The sequence below is a fragment of the Oryctolagus cuniculus genome, chromosome 18 (genome assembly GCF_051225735.1).
Source record: "Oryctolagus cuniculus isolate XC-2025 breed Fujian yellow rabbit chromosome 18, ASM5122573v1, whole genome shotgun sequence".
NCBI lineage: Eukaryota > Metazoa > Chordata > Mammalia > Lagomorpha > Leporidae > Oryctolagus > Oryctolagus cuniculus.
The window spans coordinates 58,156,660-58,177,391 of NC_142884.1; the positions used below are offsets into that span (position 1 = coordinate 58,156,660).

The 20,732-nt window shown below is 43.1% G+C and overlaps 1 protein-coding gene across 4 annotated transcripts in view; it reads right to left on the reverse strand.

Moving 5' to 3' along the window:
* The window catches only part of CDH11 (cadherin 11), a 163,770-nt gene that overhangs the window by 91,185 nt on the left and 51,853 nt on the right, over nucleotides 1–20,732 (reverse strand). For 3 of the 4 annotated variants that reach the window (XM_051846856.3, XM_070063307.2, XM_089319346.1), the window contains exon 2: nucleotides 5,717–5,838. The exons of the other annotated variant lie outside the window; for it this stretch is intronic. The gene's annotated coding sequence lies outside the window, so the exon portion shown is untranslated. The remainder of the gene's footprint in view (nucleotides 1–5,716; nucleotides 5,839–20,732) is intronic. 4 annotated transcript variants of the gene reach the window in all.

Consider the following 20,732-nt stretch of genomic DNA (forward strand, 5'->3'; position numbering starts at 1 on the left):
CCAATGCCATCTCACTAGTCCAAGTGATCAATTTCAGTTCACAATTGATCATAATGATAGGACTAAGAGTCAAAGGGATCACATAAACAAGACTAGTCTCTGCAAATACTAGCTGATAGAATAAAAAAGGGAGAGAACGATCCAACGTGGGAAGCAAGATACACAGCAGACTCATAGAATGGTGGATGTCCTAAACAGCACTCAGGCCTCAGAATCAGCCCTTAAAGCATGTGGATCTGGATGAAAAGCCCATGAGAGTATTTCAGGCATGGAAAGCCAAGACACTCTGGCAAAAATAAATAAATAAATAAATAAATAACTTAAATGAAAGATCTCCGCGAGTGAGATCCCAGTGGAAAGAACAGGTCATCAAAGAAGGAGGTACCTTTCTTTGAAGGGAGGAGAGAACTTCCACTTTGACTACGACCTTGTCTAAATATGATCAGAGTCTCGGTGAACTCAAAAGGCTTCCATAGCTTTGGCAACTCATGACAAGAGCCTAGGGTGATTGCTGATGCCATAAACAAGAGTGTCAATTTGTTAAATCAACAATAGGAGTCACTGTGCACTTACTCCTCATGTAGGATCTCTGTTCTTAATGTGCTGTACATTGTGATTTAATGCTATAACTAGTACTCAAACAGTATTTTTCACTTTGTGTTTCTATGTGGGTGCAAACTGTTGAAATCTTTACTTAATATATGCTAAACTGATCTTCTGTATACAACGAGAATTGAAAATGAATCTTGATGTGAATGGAAGGGAAGAGGGAGCAGGAAAGGGGAGGGTTGCAGGTGGGAGGGAAGTTATGGGGGGGAAGCCATTGTAATCCATAAGCTGTACTTTGGAAATTTATATTCATTAAATTAAAGTTAAAAAAAAGTCAAAATCAGAACACTGTCAATGTATTGCACAAGTTTTGATTAGTTCAAGAAATAAAATGTTTCCTTCAATATGTGCTTTTATATGAAAAAAAAAAAGAAATGGTTGATGAATGAAAACATCTAGAGCTCTGATTTCCTCTACCTATATTTGCTTCTCATTAAGCATCTATTTGGCTTCCTACTGCTGAGTTAGCCACAACCAGGTAGATCTCCTTGAAAGTCCAAGTAGAGATTTAGAAGCCAGCCACATCAAGATAATTTTAATAATTATTAGCCTCCAACTTGGATAAAACTAGAAGTCAGAGAAAGTAGAAGACACACACTGATCAATAGGAGGCACTACAGTGCTGTGCTTCAGCATGGGGACCCTGTGTCTACCCACCATTGGCAATGTCTATTTTCTATGAATCTCAGTGCCCTCATCTATAAATGAACCATGGAAACTGCGTTAGACTTAGAATGTCAGTAATATCAAAGACAATGATGAATGCAGAGCACACAGCATAGTGCCTACACGAGGACATGCTCAGTAAACGTCAGCTGTCACCGTTAGTGTTGGGAGGAGCCTCTGTCCTTTGCTTATCGTTAGCTACATAAAGCAACCTCAAGTTTGGTTCAGGTTTTTCCTTTAATGTTGATTTCAGTCAGGGGTATTGTGTTCATGTGCCTAGCACACAGAGTTTCAGGTAATCATTAGTTGATCGTGGTAGTGACAGTCACATTGCAAATGCTTATTTTTGCTGTTTTATTTATTTGGATCATAGAGAGACGGGTGGAGATCTCCCATGCACTGGTTCATTCTCCAAATGTGTACAACAGCCTGGGCTGGGCCAGGATGAAATCAGGAGCTGGGAATTCAATACAGGTCTCCCATGTGAGTGGCAAGGACCCAAGCTGCCTACCTGAGTGCAGTCTAGCAGGAACTTACCATTGTAAGTGAATCCAGGACCTAAACTCACACACTCTGGTAGGAGATGCAGTACATGCCAAATTCCCACCCAGAGTGACAGTCATATTTTATACACCGAAGAGCTGCAATGTGCGATCAACAAGTGAACTTGAGTGTCTGTTTATGATTCCAGTGACACTGACTACAGATATCTGGCCTCCTTCTCCATAGTAGCCTACATCCCAAAATAGGAAATGTGCATTCACAGACAGACCCAGCAGGCACAGAGGGTTAGAAAGCTGGCTGCCAACATTTTGAGCTGTCAGGGACAATGCAGAGCTGGATGGAAATGCCAGCACAGGTGAGCTGCCTTCCCAGCAGCTTCCTAGATTGACTTCTATGCAAATGAAAGATAACTGGGTGACCTGTGACCAGCAGCCCCCGCTGATTGCTACTCAGCAGGGTGCCAGTGTGTGTACACTTCTCTTGATCAAAGGACATGTCCCCTTCACTTCTGCAAGACATTTACTTCCAGGCCCTAGTGCCCTATTAAAAGCCCAACAAGGCTGCAAGACTGAGAAGCCCCATCCTCTGTTTTCACAAGTAATTCCTTCCCTGCTCTGAGAAGTGTGCTGAGGCAGGCCAGATGTGCCAGGAAGGGACACTCAAGCTCGATTCCCCTGGAAGTTAGAAAGAGCGCTAATGCTGGGAGCCCAAGGCACTTCTTCACCATGGCATCACTTGTTCAAAGCGCTCTCTCTCTCCCTCTCTCTCTCTTCCCCACCCACCCATTTATCACTACCTCTATACCCATCTCCCCCACTCCCAACTCAGACTTTGACTGCTATATACAGAGATACGTGGCTGTAAGTTCTTAAGGAAGGGAGAGCGCTCTTCCACTTCCATCTGTAATTGCAGCACGTCCTAGGTAGTTACCCAAGAAACACTGATCCTGAATGGATTTGGCGTCAAAAACACGAAGTTGTTGGTTACTTTTGTCTTTCCAAAACCTGAAATTATGATAACCAGCAAGTCCTTTCCTTCCCCAAGACACGAAATTCCTCTCCATAAAACAAAGAGCTTATCCAGAAAGATCTAAGGGTTGTTCTACTGGCAACACTTTTAAGGGTACCACAAAGCACTTGTATATTCTCCCTCCCTATTTTGGGATAAAACCTATGCAAAACTCTTCAAAACAGGCTGTTCTTCATTTCTAGGTGAAAGAAAAAGGAACCTAGCAGATTTCCTAGAAGTGAAATTAAATTCAAGTACTTTCTGTTTAACTTTTGACTCGGTTTCATTGGTACCTTATTCTAATTGTCCCTATTATCTAGAAAAATAGGAAATGCCACTTGCACATCCTATTGAAGAATTCAAAGAGCTGATGAAGTGAAGAGGCCATTTGGCTTGGCAGAAATGAGGTGATCATCATTCACAGCCATATCCACGGAGAGATGTGTTTCATTTGCTGAACCAGGCTTCATTCAGCACAAATGAGGGAAAATCTGTGAATGTAAGAGGAGTCAGTCCCATGATTTTCAAAACATACTGGTGCATTTGCAGAGGAGTGGTGTTTTGCTTCCTGTGTGAGTGTTTTCATTTGTTTATCCCCATGATAAATAACAACAGGAGCACAGGAGAAAGAGCTGGGGGCTCTGCAAGCTGAAATTTTCTCCCCAAAAAGATACACATTCAAATACGAGTGTAAGTTACAAACAATTTATGGATTTCAGTTGCAGGGGTGCCTTGCCTATCTGTTTAACATGAGTTTAGCTGCAGAAAAAGCCTCTGGCTTGATGTAGAGGAAATGTCTTTTGTAAAAGACATGATGTAAAAGATTTATTCACAGAAAGGCAGAAGAGGAGAGTGGTGAAAAATAAAACAAAAAACAAAAAACAAAAAAAAACAAGCTCTGGCTAAAGTAAGACTTCCCATGGTCACACATTCAGGGATAAATATTAAAGCATATGACCTTGGGCAAGTTACTTACTTTCTCCAAGAGTTTTCTCATTTTTAAAATGTTGGACATTTATCATTATTTACCAAAGACCTTTTACATGAGTCAAGGAAAGTTGTATCTTTAAAGACTCTATGAGCTTGATCCATGGTAAGAAGGCAATATCTGTTATCTGTCATTATTATCACTGTGGTTACCCACTATACTTCTTCCTCGTCTTCTATTAAAAGTACACTGATAATCTACTGCTTGCAAGTTCTGCCCTCAAGAATCTTGAAGTCCATCTGGGAAGAAAGACAACTCAGTAGATAATGATGACACAGTGTGGAATCGAAGTAAACAGTACTACCACTTACTGCCAAAGTATTGTGTAGGAGGCATCCACAGCTTAGCTGCTTAGTCTTAGGAGATGAAAGAAAAAAGAAAAGAAAGAAAAAAGAGAAAGAGAGAAAGAAAGAGGAAGAAAGAAGAGAGGAGAAAGAAAGAAAGAAAGAAAGAGAGAGAGAGAGAGAGAGAGAGAGAGAGAAGGAAGGAAGGAAGGAAGGAAGGAAGGAAGGAAGGAAGGAAGGAAGGAAGGAAGGAAGGAAGGAAAAAAGAAAGAAAAAAACCCCATATAGTGAGACCCAAGCTAATACATAAAGTAAGACTGCTTGTGAGAAGAAAGAAAGATTATGCGGATTTGTGGAAATGAGGTTGTGTTCTGTGGGTAAATCTCACAGTGGATACCCGTAATGAAGGTTGGGCAGGAAGACAGAGAAGCTAAGAAATGAGTTTGGATATCAAAACAGGGCCACCATCATCAAAGGGTTCTAGAGGCTTGTAAAGGAGTTCAAATCTCTGTCAATGAAAAGGATTAAGTGGAAATGTTATATAATACACAGACTTAGGGACATGGTACAGTAGGGGTAAAGAAGGTGATAAACAAGGAGAAAAAAAAGGCCCAATAGGTGGTAATTTCAGTAATATTGAAGCACAGGGTTTGGCTTGAATTTGGGTGGTGACAGCAGGAATAGAGAGATGTAAGATAATTCTAAAAGTCAGCAGAGAGTAGGACTGACAGGAATCAACTGCTGTTGGAAGTGAGGGATTGAGAGACACACAGGATCTTTCCCATGCTTCTCATCTGGGTGGTTTTAACAATGTCAAATGTGTGACACAGAACAAAGTGCACGTTTAGGAGGGAAAATAATGCTGTGAATTTTGCTTATTCTGGACATCCACATAGGGATGAGCTGTAGACACCTGGACAAGCAGATGTGGAACCCCAAATGTAGAAAGCCATGCTGGTAGAAAAAATTCTTCTATTTCCATCCAGATATCTAGATGTCCTATGAAAACAGCTCCAGTTACCACTGAGCAGGTGGAGAAGATGAAAGGATATGTAGACTCCTAGAGGCTAGGAAGTATTGGAGATCCTAGGTTCAACCAACCACCCTTGTAGCCCAGAAAAGAGCTCATTAACCTAAGGGTACACAGACAGTGCACAGCAGAATTGGGTCTGAGAGTTGAAATCAAGCCTCCTGGCTCATGGCCTCTGGCTCTGACCTATGAGGTCTTAAAGGTTCAGCCTCCAGAAATTTCTTTTCCTTTTGGAATGTAAGGTGGTTTGTTCCTATTTTAAGAATTCTTGTCAAAAGAAAGGAAAGCACAAAGAAGCAACATGGCAATTATCTCAGCCAGTCTGTCTACCAAGCCCTTGAAAATAATTGCAATCCTTTTAGTTGTTGCTTTGTCCTCTGCATTTTCTATAGTCACAGAGATTACCGTCCCTGCGCTACCACATAACAGGTGTTAAATAAAGAGAACTCAATAGCAAAAACACTGAAAAATCTCATTCTTCAGAGCCCAGGACGAAAGGCCTTCCCTGCCTTCCAAGTTCTGCTTTGCATTTCTGAAGGCTCAGTCAAGCCAAGGTTGAGGGATGGACTAGGAAGGCGCGGTTCCCACCCTGACACTCACAGTGGCATGCAAACTGGTCCGCCTTACCTTCTTCACCCATTGGATACTTGCTGCCAATTTCTATAACACACTCCACCCATCTGATTGGTCACTCAACAAATAACAGGAATGAATGTCACGGAGCCACTGAGCCAAAAACACAGTGATTTCTACAAAGAAACAAAAAAGTAAAAGCATGATTAGTATCCGAGACGTTACATCCAAAGTGGGTACACACAATTGCATAATACAGAGTTTAATCTTAGAGGATAACAGTCCTGTTGGGTAAAGACAGCTACAAACAAATTGGCACAACTGATAGACAACAGGGGAAGTACTTGTCATGGATTGGGAGGTCCCTGGATGGTGTGATTAACCACAAGTGCTTGGTACTTTGATTAAAAAAAAAAAAAGATAAAAGCAGTTGCACACTCAAAGCACACAACGTGCTGTGTACTTCACATGCATTTTCTCCAGCACTGACAACAAACCCAAGGAGTAGATATGAAGTCTCAGAGCCAATTTCTGATAAGATGTTGAGTCCAGGGCAATGAATTCCCTGCTAAAATGAAAGAAGCACTGTTCTGGAGCTGCAAGGGCGAGGGATAACACTGGTGGTGGTGGTGACAGGAGCTCTCATCTCCACTTCAGGAGACCAGAGCACTGGGCTGACAGAGCTGCAACTCTTTTCAAGACTGAATTCTACGCACTCTGGTACACTGCACTCTGCTGTTCTGTGCGGTGATTTTGTTCTGCCTGGATTTTGGTTTGATTCATTTTCGTATCTACCAGTGTCTAACACATTCCCTAGCCCAGAGCAGCTGTTCAATGTATACTTGCAGAATGAATGAATAAACAGGAATAGGGAATGCCTAAATAGCTGTCGTCTTTAGAAAGTGAGGCGCTGAACCAAGGAAGGCGCTGGCTGGCAGAACATGCCCACATGACAGCACGAAGGAGTTCCTGAACGTTCTTCATCTGGAGAGCTTCTGCTTTCTAGGACCATTCCAGCGTGTACCATGGGCTTAAGCAGCTCTTTTCTTTGACTTTTTAAAAATTCCGCTTTGTTTCTTTCCAAATTCACTTTCCCTTGTTTGTCTTGCTTCCATCTAAAAGCCCGCCACAATCAACACCTTTTTTAAAACAGTAAACAAACAAAAATCTTGCTTAGTGAAGAACAGGACATGGATTTTAAATCTACTGAAGAATGTTCCTAACATTTGGTTTTGGTGACTATATTAAAAAGAAGAGGGGCCAGCGCTGTGGCGGAGTGGGTAAAGTTGCTGCCTGCAGTGCCGGCATCCCATATGGGTGCCGGTTCAAGTCCCAGCTGCTCCACTTCTGACCCAGCTCTCTGCTATGGCCTGGGAAAGTAGTGGAGGATGGCCCAAGTGCTTGGGCCCCTGTACCCACATGGGAGACCCGGAAGAAGCTCCTGGGTCCTGGCTTCGGATCAGCACAGCTCCGGCCGTTGCAGCCATCTGGGGAGTGAACCAGTGGATGGAGGACCTCTCTCTCTCTTTCTCTGCTTCTGCCTCTCTATAATTCTGCCTTTCAAATAAATAAGTAAATTAGGAGGAGGAGGAAGAAGAGGAGGAGGAGGAACTGTCTTCATATATGCAATTCCTGAGATGCCCAGGACAGAGCAGCACAAGGAAAGCTTCTAGATGCACTTGTCATCATGGAGAAAACCACACAGAGAGTTCATATAACACATAAACCAATGAGGAAGGACCCAACCTTGCCGTAAGTTACAAGTTGCAGATGGTCTCCAAGAATGGTCCTACCAACGAACCATGCCTTCTGATATTCATGTCCTTATGCAGTTCCTTTCCCTGTGAATTTGAGCCAATCAGCAAAGAAACAAAGCAAATGCAACAGTCTATGAGATATGGGGAAGGGGCCTGAATCCTGGCAGTTCTACCAGGCAGAGCATTGGTCCAAAAAGGATACTTTTTGAGTTAAGGTCTAATGGCACTTGCCTTGCTAGGCTTGGACTTGGTTGGGTCCCATTGCCCCTTTCTTCCTCCCAGTTTCTCCACCTAGGAATGGGAATGTCTATCATTTGCATGTCTATCGCTGTATTTTGTAAGTACACAACTTATCTATCTTCACAGAGTCACAAAAATAAGAGTCTTGGATCAGCATGAATCCTACTTTGAGTCATACAAATACTGATTTAGATAATTTTTAGACAAAAGTTCGAAATTTAGAGTTGATGCTGAAACAAGTTGACAATATGGGAGTTGCTGGGATTGGATGAATGGGTTTTGAACGAAGTAAAAATATGAATTTTGTGAGGCTAAGGATGGAATTTTATGAATTGAATGTTTTTGTAACACAGAATTCATATCCATAAACCCTAATGTGGTATCATTTGGAAGTAGGCGCTTTAAGAGGTAATTAGGTCTAGATGAGGTTATGATGGTGTAGCTTCCATTACAGAATTGGTATCCTTGTAAGAATCAAAAAAGAGGGACCAGTGCTGTGGCACAGCGGGTTAAAGCCCTGGCCTGAAGCACCGGCATCCATATGGGTTCCGGTCCTAGTCCCGGCTGCTCCTCTTCTGATCCAGCTCTCTGCGACGGCCTGGGAAAGCAGTAGAAGATGGCCCAAGTGCTTGGGCCCCTGTACCCACATGGGAGACCCAGAAGGAGCTCCTGGCTCCTGGCTTCAGATCAGTGCAGCTCCGGCCATTGCGGCCATCTGGGGAGTGACGTAGCAGATGGAAGACCTCTCTCTCTCTCTCTCTCTCTACCCTCTCTGTAACTCTTTCAAATAAAAAAAAAAAAAACTTTAAAAGAAAAGAATCAAAAAAGAAAGCTCTTTCTCTGAATCTGTCTCTCAGCAATCTGAGGATGCAATGAGAAGAGAGCTGTCTGAAAGCCAGCAGGAAAGCCCTCAACAGGAACCAAATGTATTGGCTCCTTGATCTTGGACTTTTTAGCCTCAAACACTGTAATAAATAAATATCTATCATTTTAGTCACCTGGTCTATGGTATTTTAATTTATTTATTTTAACGATTTATATATTTATTTGAAAGGCAGAACTACAGAAAGACTGAGGCAGAGAGAGAGAGAGAGGTCTCCCATCCAATGGTTCACTCCCCAAATGGTTTCAACAGGTGGAGCTGGGCCAATCCATAGATAGGAGACAGGAGCTTCTTCCGGGTCTCCCACTTGGGTGCAGGGGCCCAAGAACCTGAGCCATCTTCTACTGCTTTCCCAGGCCATAGGAGAGAGGTGGATCAGAAGTAGAGCAGCTGGGTCTCGAACCGGCACTCATATGGGATGCTGGCACTGCAGATGGAAGCTTTACTCGCTATGCCACAGTGCCGGCCACTCTATAGCATTTTATTACAGTTGGCTGAGCTGACCAATATAGAAATATGGTAGACTGTGTCTTGTGCTCTTTGAATGCTTGCTCTGGGAGAATAGAGCTGCTGTTTCAGAAGGCTGAACACACCTTCATGTCCTGGACAAACTTCAGCCAGCCACATGGAGAAATAGAGACGCCCTTCATCTCCATATTTACCCAGAAAGGTGAATGAAGATGCCATCTTGGACAGTCAACTCATTCAGACATTCATGTGACACAATCATCTGACTTTATGACATGAGAGACTCCAAATAAGAACCAGCTAATTTAAGTCACTCAACTCGAAAAAATTGTAAGATGAAAGAGTAGATCATTGTAAGTCACTAACTCTGGAAGTGAAGCTATGATTTAGACATGGTCTAAATGCGTTCCCTAAGACTGCATGGGTTGGGCGCTTGGTCCCATGTGTCAGCAGGGGGAGTGGGGGAGAGGTGAGGCCTAGACGGGAAGTCATCGGGTCAGGGAGGGCCCTGTCCCTGGAGGGAACTGATGCAGTTCTCTTGGAACCATGGGAAGATCTTCAAAAACAGCTGCACCAAAGAGCAATACTGATCCTTCCCTGGCCTCTGACTTCCTGCCTCACCATGTGATCTCTCCCTGTTCCATGCACTCCCCCAGAATGCTAGCCACCATAATGCAATGTAGGAAGGGGTCCATGCAAGAGCTAGCAACATACTGTTTGGATATTCAGCTTCCAAAACTGTGAACTAAATGAACATCTTTACTTATATATTGCCCAGGCTCCGATATTTGGTTACAGCAATGGAAGACTCATTAATAAAGATGGCATGTGACTAAGCAATAAATAACTGAAAAGTTATAAGCAGAGACACTTTCAGAGGGTTCACCAACACATTCTCTTTAAATACATATTAACACTGAGTATTAAGAACCCACCATTCAAAGGGCTAAGACTCTTGCTGAAGGTGTGCATAGGCAATGGTATTCAAGGTCGGAACAGAATCCAGCAGTCAGACTTCATAGCCTGTGTTCTGCTTTCTTTCTCGTCTCCAGCCTGTTAAAGCAGCTGGGTTTTTTGGTCAATGTGTTTTTAAAAGTTTGTTTCTTAAATCTATTTAGAAAAGAAAAGAAGAAGAAGAACCTAATTGAACTCTCTCTACTTGGCCTTTTCTTCCCTACCACATGTTTCCTATAAAATGCCTTTTACCAAAAGCCTGCACATCCAATTAAAAGGTTCAGAAGGAAAACAAAAATCAATGGTGAATTGTCTATGAATCCTGAGCACTACAAACATTTTAGAAAAACATGGGCATGAGTTCTCTGAAAATTGATGGCTTACAGCTATACCATGTTTCTCAGAAAAGAAAAAAAAAGCAACCATAGGAAATCAAAGCTGTTTTTTATACTTTAAACAAAGTTGATGCATTGGAGGGGGCTGTGTAGGTATCCAGTAGATGTTCTATTGCTGCAGAAGCTTTCTTGATTAGAATATTCATTTTTCCTCATCCTCCTGATAACTAAGAACTCCCCCATACCCGGAATCAAGGGTTCCTTTTGAGCCACAGAACTCTGATCCAATCTTGCTACATCTATCGCCTGCCTACTCTCAGGACTTCTCCCATTCATGTATTTGCTAAGATCTGTGTTTCATCACACATGCCTTCCAGCTCAGAATCACTGCCCTCCAGCAGCCCCCTATCTCCCTGTGCATGGCTTTCCACTGAATAAGTGGACAAGCCACTTATTCATAAGTGCACAGACGCTCCATGCTATATATTATTTCAGGAAGATTGGGAAACCAGGAAAAGGGACACTATGAAGCCCAGGGGTAAAGTGGGTGAAGAAAATGTTTGATCATGGCAAAGTCCAAGAAAACAGTCAAGGAAGGCGGTTATTAAGAGTACATGTGAATTAGATTTAAATATATGTGAATGTGATTGAAACAGTCCCCACTCTACCAATCCCATCAATGCCCCTGCCAGGTCCTCAGACCTGTACACACTGAGTACACACTGTGTGCACTGTCCTGGTATAGGTGCAACACAGGGGTCACGAGCTAAAAGGGAAAAAGCCGCCATTGAGGGAAGCAGCATAGCCCAAGGATATAGCGACAGCTCTATTTTACAGATGGAGAAACTGAGACTGAACAGTAAGTGACCAAGTGTATATAGCAAGGAAGTAGCCTGGCTGGGCTAAATCACTCTTTTTACCAGAAATAAGAATCCACAATTTTTCCTGCTTCCAAGGGCAAATCAAGCCAACTGTCCGGCACACAAGCATAGATAATTTCCACGTTTAGCTACAGCAACAAAATGGGGAATTTCAGGTGTTTTGAAACAGAGTCAACTAAAACAAACAACTATTACATGTTTATATATCACCATTGTATAAACAGATGAAATACTAGGTTTTTGAAACTCTCATTGGAAGAAGAAGGAGAATTGTCGCCATGAACTTCACAGTTATCTAGAAATCCAAGCTGCATGGCTGATGCTGCTCTGTGCTTTTCTCACTCTGCAGGCAGGAAAAGGGGTGACACAGAGGCCACACGTGAGCAGTGGGTCCTGGGAGCCCTGCAGACAGGGACTTCTGTCTCTTTTGGATATCATGTGTTTTTGACATTGTTGAAGGAATGATTAGACTCAACTAATAATCATCATTGAGTGTTTTTCTTCGTGTTACTGCCAAAAGTTCCAGAACCATATGGTGAAACATATTTTGTAAGATAGGATTGTAGATGATGAATTTCTTTTGAGTTTTTAGAATTTCTCTTTTTTTAAAAAATTATTGAAAGGCACTATATATACAAAGAAATGCACATAAGTATTCAGATAAATGAGCTTTTTGTTTTCTGAGCACATTCATAACCAACACCCATAACCAACACCCTCTCCAGTTCTTTCTTTTAATGTGCAAAAGAGTATATTGCCATTTACATGGTAAGATTCAAAAAAATTTTTTTAATGGAAGAAGCAGTACTGAATGTGAGAAACCAAGACCTAATTTCTAGGCTTTGACTCTTCCCAGCTGGTATGATTTGGGTCAAAAAAGAATTTTCTGAGCCTCAGAAAATGGGGGTAATAGCAGTTGTGGGGATTTACTGTGAAGAGTTGTGAAGATAAATGCATTCCATGCCTTTAAAATAAATAATATTCAATAGCAGTGATTATGAAAAGATACACATTGTGCTCTTACAATTGGGCAAGTTTTACCTCTCATTGTGTATTTATTATTCATGAAGCCCTATGGTATATGTGTAAGCGTGTTTTGTTTTGTTTTGTTTTTTGACAGGCAGAGTGGACAGTGAGAGAGAGACAGAAAGAAAGGTCTTCCTTTTCCGTTGGTTCACCCCCCAGTGGCTGCTGCAGCCGGCGCACTGCGCTGATCCGAAGCCAGGAGCCAGGTGCCTTTCCTGGTCTCCCATGCGGGTGCAGGGCCCAAGGACCTGGGCCATCCTCCACTGCCCTCCCAGGCCACAGCAGAGAGCTGGACTGGAAGAGGAGCAACCGGAACAGAATCCGGCGCTCGAACCAGGACTAGAACCCAGTGTGCTGGCGCCGCAGGCGGAGGATTAGCCTAGTGAGTCGCGGCGCTGGCCGTGTAAGCGTTTTTATAAACCCAATATTGATATATTTTATATATTAATATTCAATCACTGTAAGTCATATTAATCTACAGGCATTTTGCATACATCCTATATTTCAGATGAGAAAACCGAGTCTCAAAAAAGTTCAGGGATCCTTCAAAGTTTACTGGTTCAGCCTGAACCTCAGTTCCCACTGGGTGGTTAAGGGCTGCCAGCTGCCCACGGCTCTGCCTGCCCTGCAAAAATCCCCAGGCTGGCTCCTCGCTGCCCTACAGGGGATGACTCCAAGTGTCTCACTGTAATTACAAGAAAACAACCATAAAGAGTTTCTGGGCTCCAAATGGATTTGACACAGTGGCCCTTTAAATCAAACTCTTAACACGATTATCTTTATTTCTCTTTAGTCGTTTTTCTAAGTAAGTCATGCCTTTGGAGGCACCTTAATACAAAGTGACAACCTTCGCCGTTTTCCAAAGCGCCGATGGACGGGCGTAGAGAGAGTCCATTGTCACCATGGTAATTACTGCACAATACCTGACGGCCAATGGACAGTCAGGAGGCTCAGGCAGCAGCTGAATCCGGCATTGTCCAGGCCCGATAAAAAGATTAGCGGGCCTGAAAAGCCGGGGAGCGGGATCTCACAGCTCTCTCGCAGGGTCCTGAAAGACCCATTGTGCTGCCACCATAAATTCTGGGTTCCCCGGGCACTTGACAACTGAAGCCAGGGACAATAGAATTCTTGTGTCCAACAAAACACTCCTTGTCCAATTCCAGTCTTATCAGCCGCATTTACAAATGTCTTTCGTTGTACCCAAATAATTCCCTATTAGAAGGGCTATTGGGAGCAGAACTAAATAAATATTCACAGCCTTTGTAATATCTTTGGGAAATGAATAAACAAACAGTCATCTAGCATATGAGCAAACCTGCTACTCTCTACATTTTTTCCTATTTCTTGCTCAAATTACATAGCTTCACTTTCCTCCTTTGCAATACTGGAAGCTCCAGGTTTATTTGCCATCTACTATGTCTATAATGTCCCTGACTTTATTGTCATGGTGCTTCTAATGTGCCTTTTTAAACAATTAATCTTCCCAACACTACTGGGAGGGTCTTGGCTTTATTCCATTCCTAGCTTCCCAAAGTGGAGGGTATGAGGTCTCAGAGAAGTCAAAGACCATATCCATGATAAACAAGCTACTTAGTAGGAACCGGAATTCCAAACTAGATTTCCCTGGCTCCAAAAGCTCTGCCCTTCCCACTTGGCCATAATAATTTCTCCACCGCATGAATGGGGCTGGAGTAGCGGTAAGCAGTTCCACTGTGAAAGCTGCACATCCGAAATGAGCTGGTCCCATTGTCATGCAACCTGGGATCACCTGGGATAGATCAAAAAGGAACAGCCTTCCTCCAAGACAGGGCATGCCACTTTTTATTCTAAAATGCTAGTGATCTTACTTTTTAGCTTTTGGGAGATTATTTTTTGGGAGGCAGGTGGCAAGCAAATACAAATAAATATAGGCAAGATGCAAGAAAGCTGTAGGGACAACTGTAAGGCCACCACAAAACACACCAAACAGAGTTAGAGGAAAGGTTTATTGTGGGGTGGGGGAAGCCCGAGGGGCCGGCAAGGGGGGTAGGGGTGAGAGAGTAAGAGAGATAGAGACCAGGAGCATAGGTCCTGCTATACTTTCGCCGGGGGGGGGGGGGGGGGCAGGAAAGTAGGAGCATTGAATCCCATTAGAGTGGGGGATGGAGCTGGCACCTGTGGATGGGCCATCTGGTCACCTGGTTTTAGCAATGGCAGCGGGGGCTAGAGCGTAAGATGGTGTCTTGGATCTAAAGTGCACCACAGACAAGACCGTGCCATCTTGCTAACAACATCCATCCAGTCTACTGGTAAGGGTTAAATGTGCTCCAAAACAACAAGTACTACTTCTTCTGCAGTTTATTTTGTTTGTCGCCTTTGTGATGAATAATACATCTCAAACAATTTTAATGTAATTCACATGGCAAAGCAGACACACCTTCTTTTTATTAAGATTTATTTATATATTTATTTGAAAGGCAGAGTTAACACAGAGATAAGGAGAGATAGGGGGAGAAAGAGACAGAACGAAAGACAGATCTTCCATGCACTGGTTCACCCCCTAAATGGTTGCAGGGGCTAGGGATGAACCAGGCTGAAGCCAGGAGCCTAGAACTCCATCCAGGTCTTCCACGGGGGTAGCAAGGGCACAAGCACTTGAGCCATCTCCCACTGCTTTCCCAGGCAGATTAGCGGAACTGAAGCAGCTGGGACTTGAGCCAGCACTCATACAGGATTCTGGTGTTGCAGGTAGTGGCTTCACCCACTACACCACAACACCAGTCCCAGACAGTCCCTTTTTGAGGGAAGTCACCAACTAGAAGGATGGCAATTGTCACATAAAGTCTCTGACACTATTAAGATTCTACATGGTTTCCTATTGGGTCAGGATATGTCCATGCTCACTAACACAGGTCATGTATCCCTCACCAGTCTATCCCCAGCCTCACCTACTGCCCTAGGGAGTCTGCTCTTCTCTGTGCCTGTGTCCACAATGCTCCCTCAGCTGAACCCTCCCATTGACTGCTAGTGTAATTTTGGTAGCACTCCCTGGTGTGAATTAGTTGCTGGACTCCTGTGGTACACTGTGTTTCTCTTAGTCTCCCTCCAGGGATAGCACCCGTCATTATTATCACTGTCTGTCTCTTCCAACTTTGCATGCCAGGAACTGTGAGCCATGTGAGAACTCATCTTTGGTCTGGCCTAGGTTAATCCACTCTAAGGCTGGCTATTTGGGAAAACAGAGGAACGGTTGTAGTTAGAAATCAATCACAAAACTAAATATATAAATATATATACATATACATTAAATTTTAAAATATTGAAAACAGCCATTGACTATCTACTTGAGTGTCAAATGACAGGTGGAATTTCTAATTTATTTTCAAGGGCTGTAATGATGTTCTCAGTTGGCCCACATTATTCAGCCTTGATAAATGTAGGTTTGGGTTGTTTTCTAAAACACTTAAAATAAGCAAAAAATAAGTCAAGTGGGCTATCATTTTTTTTTTCGACAGGCAGAGTGGACAGTGAGAGAGAGAGACAGAGAGAAAGGTCTTCCTTTTGCCATTGGTTCACCCTCCAATGACCTCCGCGCTGATCCGAAGGCAGGAGCCAGGTACTTATCCCGGTCTCCAATGGGGTGCAGGGCCCAAGCACCTGGGCCATCCTCCACTGCACTCCCGGGCCACAGCAGAGAGCTGGCCTGGAAGAGGGGCATCCGGGACAGAATCCAGCACCCCGACCGGGACTAGAACCCGGTGTGCCGGTGCCGCAAGGTGGAGGATTAGCCTAGTGAGCCGCAGCGCCGGCCAAGTGGGCTATCATTTTGCAAATAATTAGTTATTAACAAGGAAAGACTGGAAAACCAATGGGCATTTGCCGACTGTAACTAAATATATGTTTTCATGAAAGCTGAGTTTGAAAAAGTGTAATCAACAATTTCCAAGTTCTTCACATGCCAAGCAAAGCATCTGACCATCTTGGGGATTCAAAGCAGTCATGGATATATGATGCTGACTTCCAGCATTTCTACATACTTAGAAGCTGGGTGTTATATACACAAGTTAATCCAAACAGGCAACGATGATTGCTAACATTTACTGAGAGTTTGCAATGTGTCAGATCCTGGGCCAAGTACTATATCACTCTAAGTTTCTATTTCATGAAGTCAATTGTGTAATGATCTTATAGTCAGTCTACGATTTCCTTTATTGCACATCTAGGATACATATAACTAGAAAAGCTGAGTTAAGTTGCCTCCCATCACAAGCTGCTAAAAATGAACTCAGGATCTAGACACAGGCAGGTTGAATCCATAGCAATTCACCCAACAGCTGTCCTCAACAGCATTCTTCAGATACAAATTAGGTCACTAATTTGAGGACATAGTCCAATGATTTTAAAAATAGTGACTAAGGACAATGTCACTTTACTACATATTCAGAGAGAGCAGCCACCAAAGGAGGAGTGAAATGCAAAAAGTAACAAAGCCTGGGATGGTAACTTTGACATTTTGTCAAATCTAGGCAACTTCCAGACAAGTGAGGAGTCAATTTACTTGCAAATTTCTGGAAGATATAAATTTGCATATTCACAAAGTTAGAGAAGTATTGCGCGCGCACACACACACACAGTGTAGATTTTACTGTGTGCCAGAAATAGTTGCAGCCTGCTACTAACTTCTTATACTAAGGAAAGTAAACTGTACTGTCCATAGCAATCTGATTGATTTACTATGTAATAGGATAGAACTTTCTCTGGAACTATTGTGCTCAGAAAGAAACAAAGCAGGTTTTCTTAATTTCTCTAAAAATTAAGTAAGGCTGTCCTTTTGCCATTTAAAATTAAGAGAAAATGCCATTTCATTATTTACCATTTCTTAGATGGTTATTCTGAAGACATAAGCTGTGAAAACTCAAACTGTCTACAAGTCCCCCAAGGGCCAGAAGCTTATATGTCTTCTTGCACACTGGATATCAGGTAAACAAGGGCACACACTAAATGCTCCAGAATGGTGTTTGAACAAGTCAGTTCGCAACTAGATGTGAGTCCCTGGCACTATAGCTTCACCAACACACAAAGGATCCTCAGGAGCTGCAGGGGGTGGTAACATCATTTTCTTCAGGCACAAATTTGAATTCTGCCACAGAGGGGCTGCCATGAGCCTGAAAGAGACTCCAGTGGGCTCCCTGCATCCTCACTAACCCTCCTTACGTCCACCAGCTTCAGTCACGAGCACACGCGAAGCAGCCCAGTGAAACGTTTCCCTTCAGCTTGCTCTACTTTATGGGTACATTCCTCCCTGATAGGATTTGTACATCCTTGAAGATTCTGAGACATGCCGTTGCTGATAGCAAGGAAACTTTACCTACGCTGGTGCCCCTCCATTTAAATCTAAAGCACTGGAGTCTGCACACTCTATCTCAAATGTCCATTTACCCTTTCTCTTCTTTGTAAAGACTTATTTATTTATTTGAAAGTCAGAATTACAGAAAGAGAGAGAGAGAGAGAGAATCTTCCATTTGCTGAGTCATTGCCCAGGTGGGTTGGGCCATGCCAAAGCCAGGAGCATCATCTGGGTCTCCCACGTGGGTGCAGGGCCCCCAGCACTTGGGCATCTTCCTCTGCTTTCTCAGGCCATCAGCAGGGAGCTGGATGAAAGTGGAGTAGCTGGGACTCGACCTGGTGCCCATATGGGCTGCCAGATCTGCAGAGGGTGGCTTAACCTGCTGCTGTGCCACAACGCTGTCCCCTTCTTTTCACATTTTTAAAAATACCTCCAGTGGATACAAATAACATGTACTTTTAAGAACTGAGAATGAAGATAACAAACATTGCCAGCGGTTGGGCAGAGCCGGGTAGTTAGTGTGGGAGTGACAAACAGTCCTGCTTGTGCCCAAAGAGGCCTATGGGCTCTCCCACTACAATATTCACTAACTCTCTAGCCAAGCCCATTGGGTTAGATTTTGAAAGACATTTTCTTTATGCTTGCTTGACTTTCATAACTGCAACTGTTCTACATCTTTATATCATATCTGTAAATGAGTCCACACACACACACACACACACACACAAATTGATTGTCCATCTCTGGAATTATTTAAACTATCTTTTTTATCCAGTAAGTTTTAAATGAATTTTGGCATTAAGTATCCAGATCTGGTGGAAAGTAAGGTTCTTTCCTACTCTGAGATTACGGAATTTTATGATGGGAATAATCAGTTCTCCCAGATGCAGCCAGTTCCTCTCCAGCTGTGTTCTGGTTACACTCTGGGAAACACTGAGCTAGAGCTCCTACCTCTCTGGCACTCAACACGTGTCCGTGACTTCAAGAACTCAAGCCTGATATCACGCCGAGGGGCAGCTTGAAAGTGACAATGCATGAGAAGATTTTGAGGCTGGGGTGGTGGGTTATGCTTTAGCTCTTGGTGTGATGTGCAGGCACACCCAGATTTCAGAGTCTCTGACAACATGGTTGCCTCAGAGAAAGCCCAGGGGACTTGCCCAGGCAAACCACACAGGCATGTCATCCAGCAGGCAGAGAGGAAGAGCAGAAGGATCAAGCTGGAGAGTCAGATGGATCTCGGCAGGAGAGGCAGCCCCTGCTGGGGTGAGGAACTTGAACTCCAGCAGGCTGGTTCCTATGTGGGGCTCTAAGACTTATCAGGAGTGTGGCTTACAGTTCAGTTTCCTTCCCTGTAAAATGGGCATCAGAACATCTCACAGGGCTGCACGGAACACAAATGAGATAATATGTACAAATTATGCCCCTGTTTCTGATTGTTATTTACTGTTCATTAAATATTAGCTGATATCAACATTAAAACATTATCACTGTTCAGTTAAAAGATTCAAGATAAAGAAATTAGTGTAATGCAAGATACAACAGGGGTCTAACGAGTTGATAATTATTATTGGCATTAAATGACAATGAATCAGCACATAGGGAAGTACCTTCTCAACTTCCTTCCATGCCTGATATCAGCAAAGAGAAAGTCTCTATTTGTTCAGAAGATTTTCTGAACAAAGAGAAAGCTGTCTCAGGCTCAAAGAGCATTCAGCTACATTGTACCCCTTAAATATCTCTATGTTATGGTTACCTCATATTTATGACAACAGGCATTGGTTTGCCATCAATGAGAACAATAGGCTTTCTTCAAATATATCTTTAAGAAAAACAGGGTCAATAAAAATATTAAGGAAATAACCATGTAGATGATTCCTAGATATAACAAGACAAAGCTTGAATTACTAAAGGATTAAAAACACTGATCCAATGCCTTGCAATTATTCTATGGACAGAGTTTGAGGCCCGAGTGGGAAGCAGATGAGGAGCGGAACGGACAGTAGCCTACAGCAGCTTCAGCAGCCACAGACCCTGCCACCCCCACCTCAGTCTCTGCACCGAACTTTTGTTAATATCATGCATCGGATCAGGTGTGTGAGGGGACAGCACGGAATGACTGCATGCCTCTTCTAAGGACAGAAAAATAATTATAGGGAGAGACCAATGCCTATCCTGACCAGGTGATGGAGGGAGCAGCAGAGTCTATTAACCCTCCAGGAAACTAGGTCTTCTAGAAGAAACTAGGTTGAAACCTCAGTGAGCCCACACTCCACCTTGTGTCACTCCCTAAACTCCATGCCATGTGTTTTACATGTATCTTCTTTAACAACAAAGGAACTTTAAAGACATTTACAAAATCCATTGTAGTGCAACAAATGACAGCACTGTTTTATGTGATCAGAATGTAAAGACTGGATATGAATTAACCTGGGGCTGGCATTGTGGTGTAAGAGACAGCAGGCAACTGAGACACCAGCATCCCATATGGTCGCCGATTTGAGACCCGACTGCTCTATGCTTCATAAACTATCCTTTGTCCTTTAAAGTGTTGGTTAAATAGTACTTATTGAAAATCAACCTTCTAATTTTACACATGCAAACACACACACACACACCCCTCCCTGTCGCATCATCTCTGTCAACCATTCATCCGTTCAACAAGTGTTTTTGGAGCTTCTGCAAAGTGTGAGGCACTGGTCAAGTCACTAGCATACCAAACAGACAGCATTGCCATATTACGGAACTTCCCTACAGCAAGTAAGCAAAGTAATAATGATAATAACAACAATAATAATAAACAGCAAAGAAGTAGACAGTAGTAAATGACACATAGTAGGCTTTAAACAGTTCATAAAACAAAGCGGATCACAGCTGCTTCTTAGAATCCCTTTAAACCAATGCACACACGCCCAGCACGCAGTAAGGACGGATGGAATGAGAGGCACCACCTACTAATTTACAATCATCCTGTTATTTTATGCATCATTCGCATTGACCATCACCAGTTGCCCTCAACCCTCTATGCGATTATGAAGAGCAGATCTCATGGTCTGCACCACACACTACAGTATCTACTATGGCACAATCATACGCATTTTCTCCAAACTATAAACACGGGGACCCAGGCTGGAGGTTTGGGACCATCACAAATCCCAGCATGTTAAAGCCAAATGAAAACTCGGCAGTCTCCCTGATGCAGT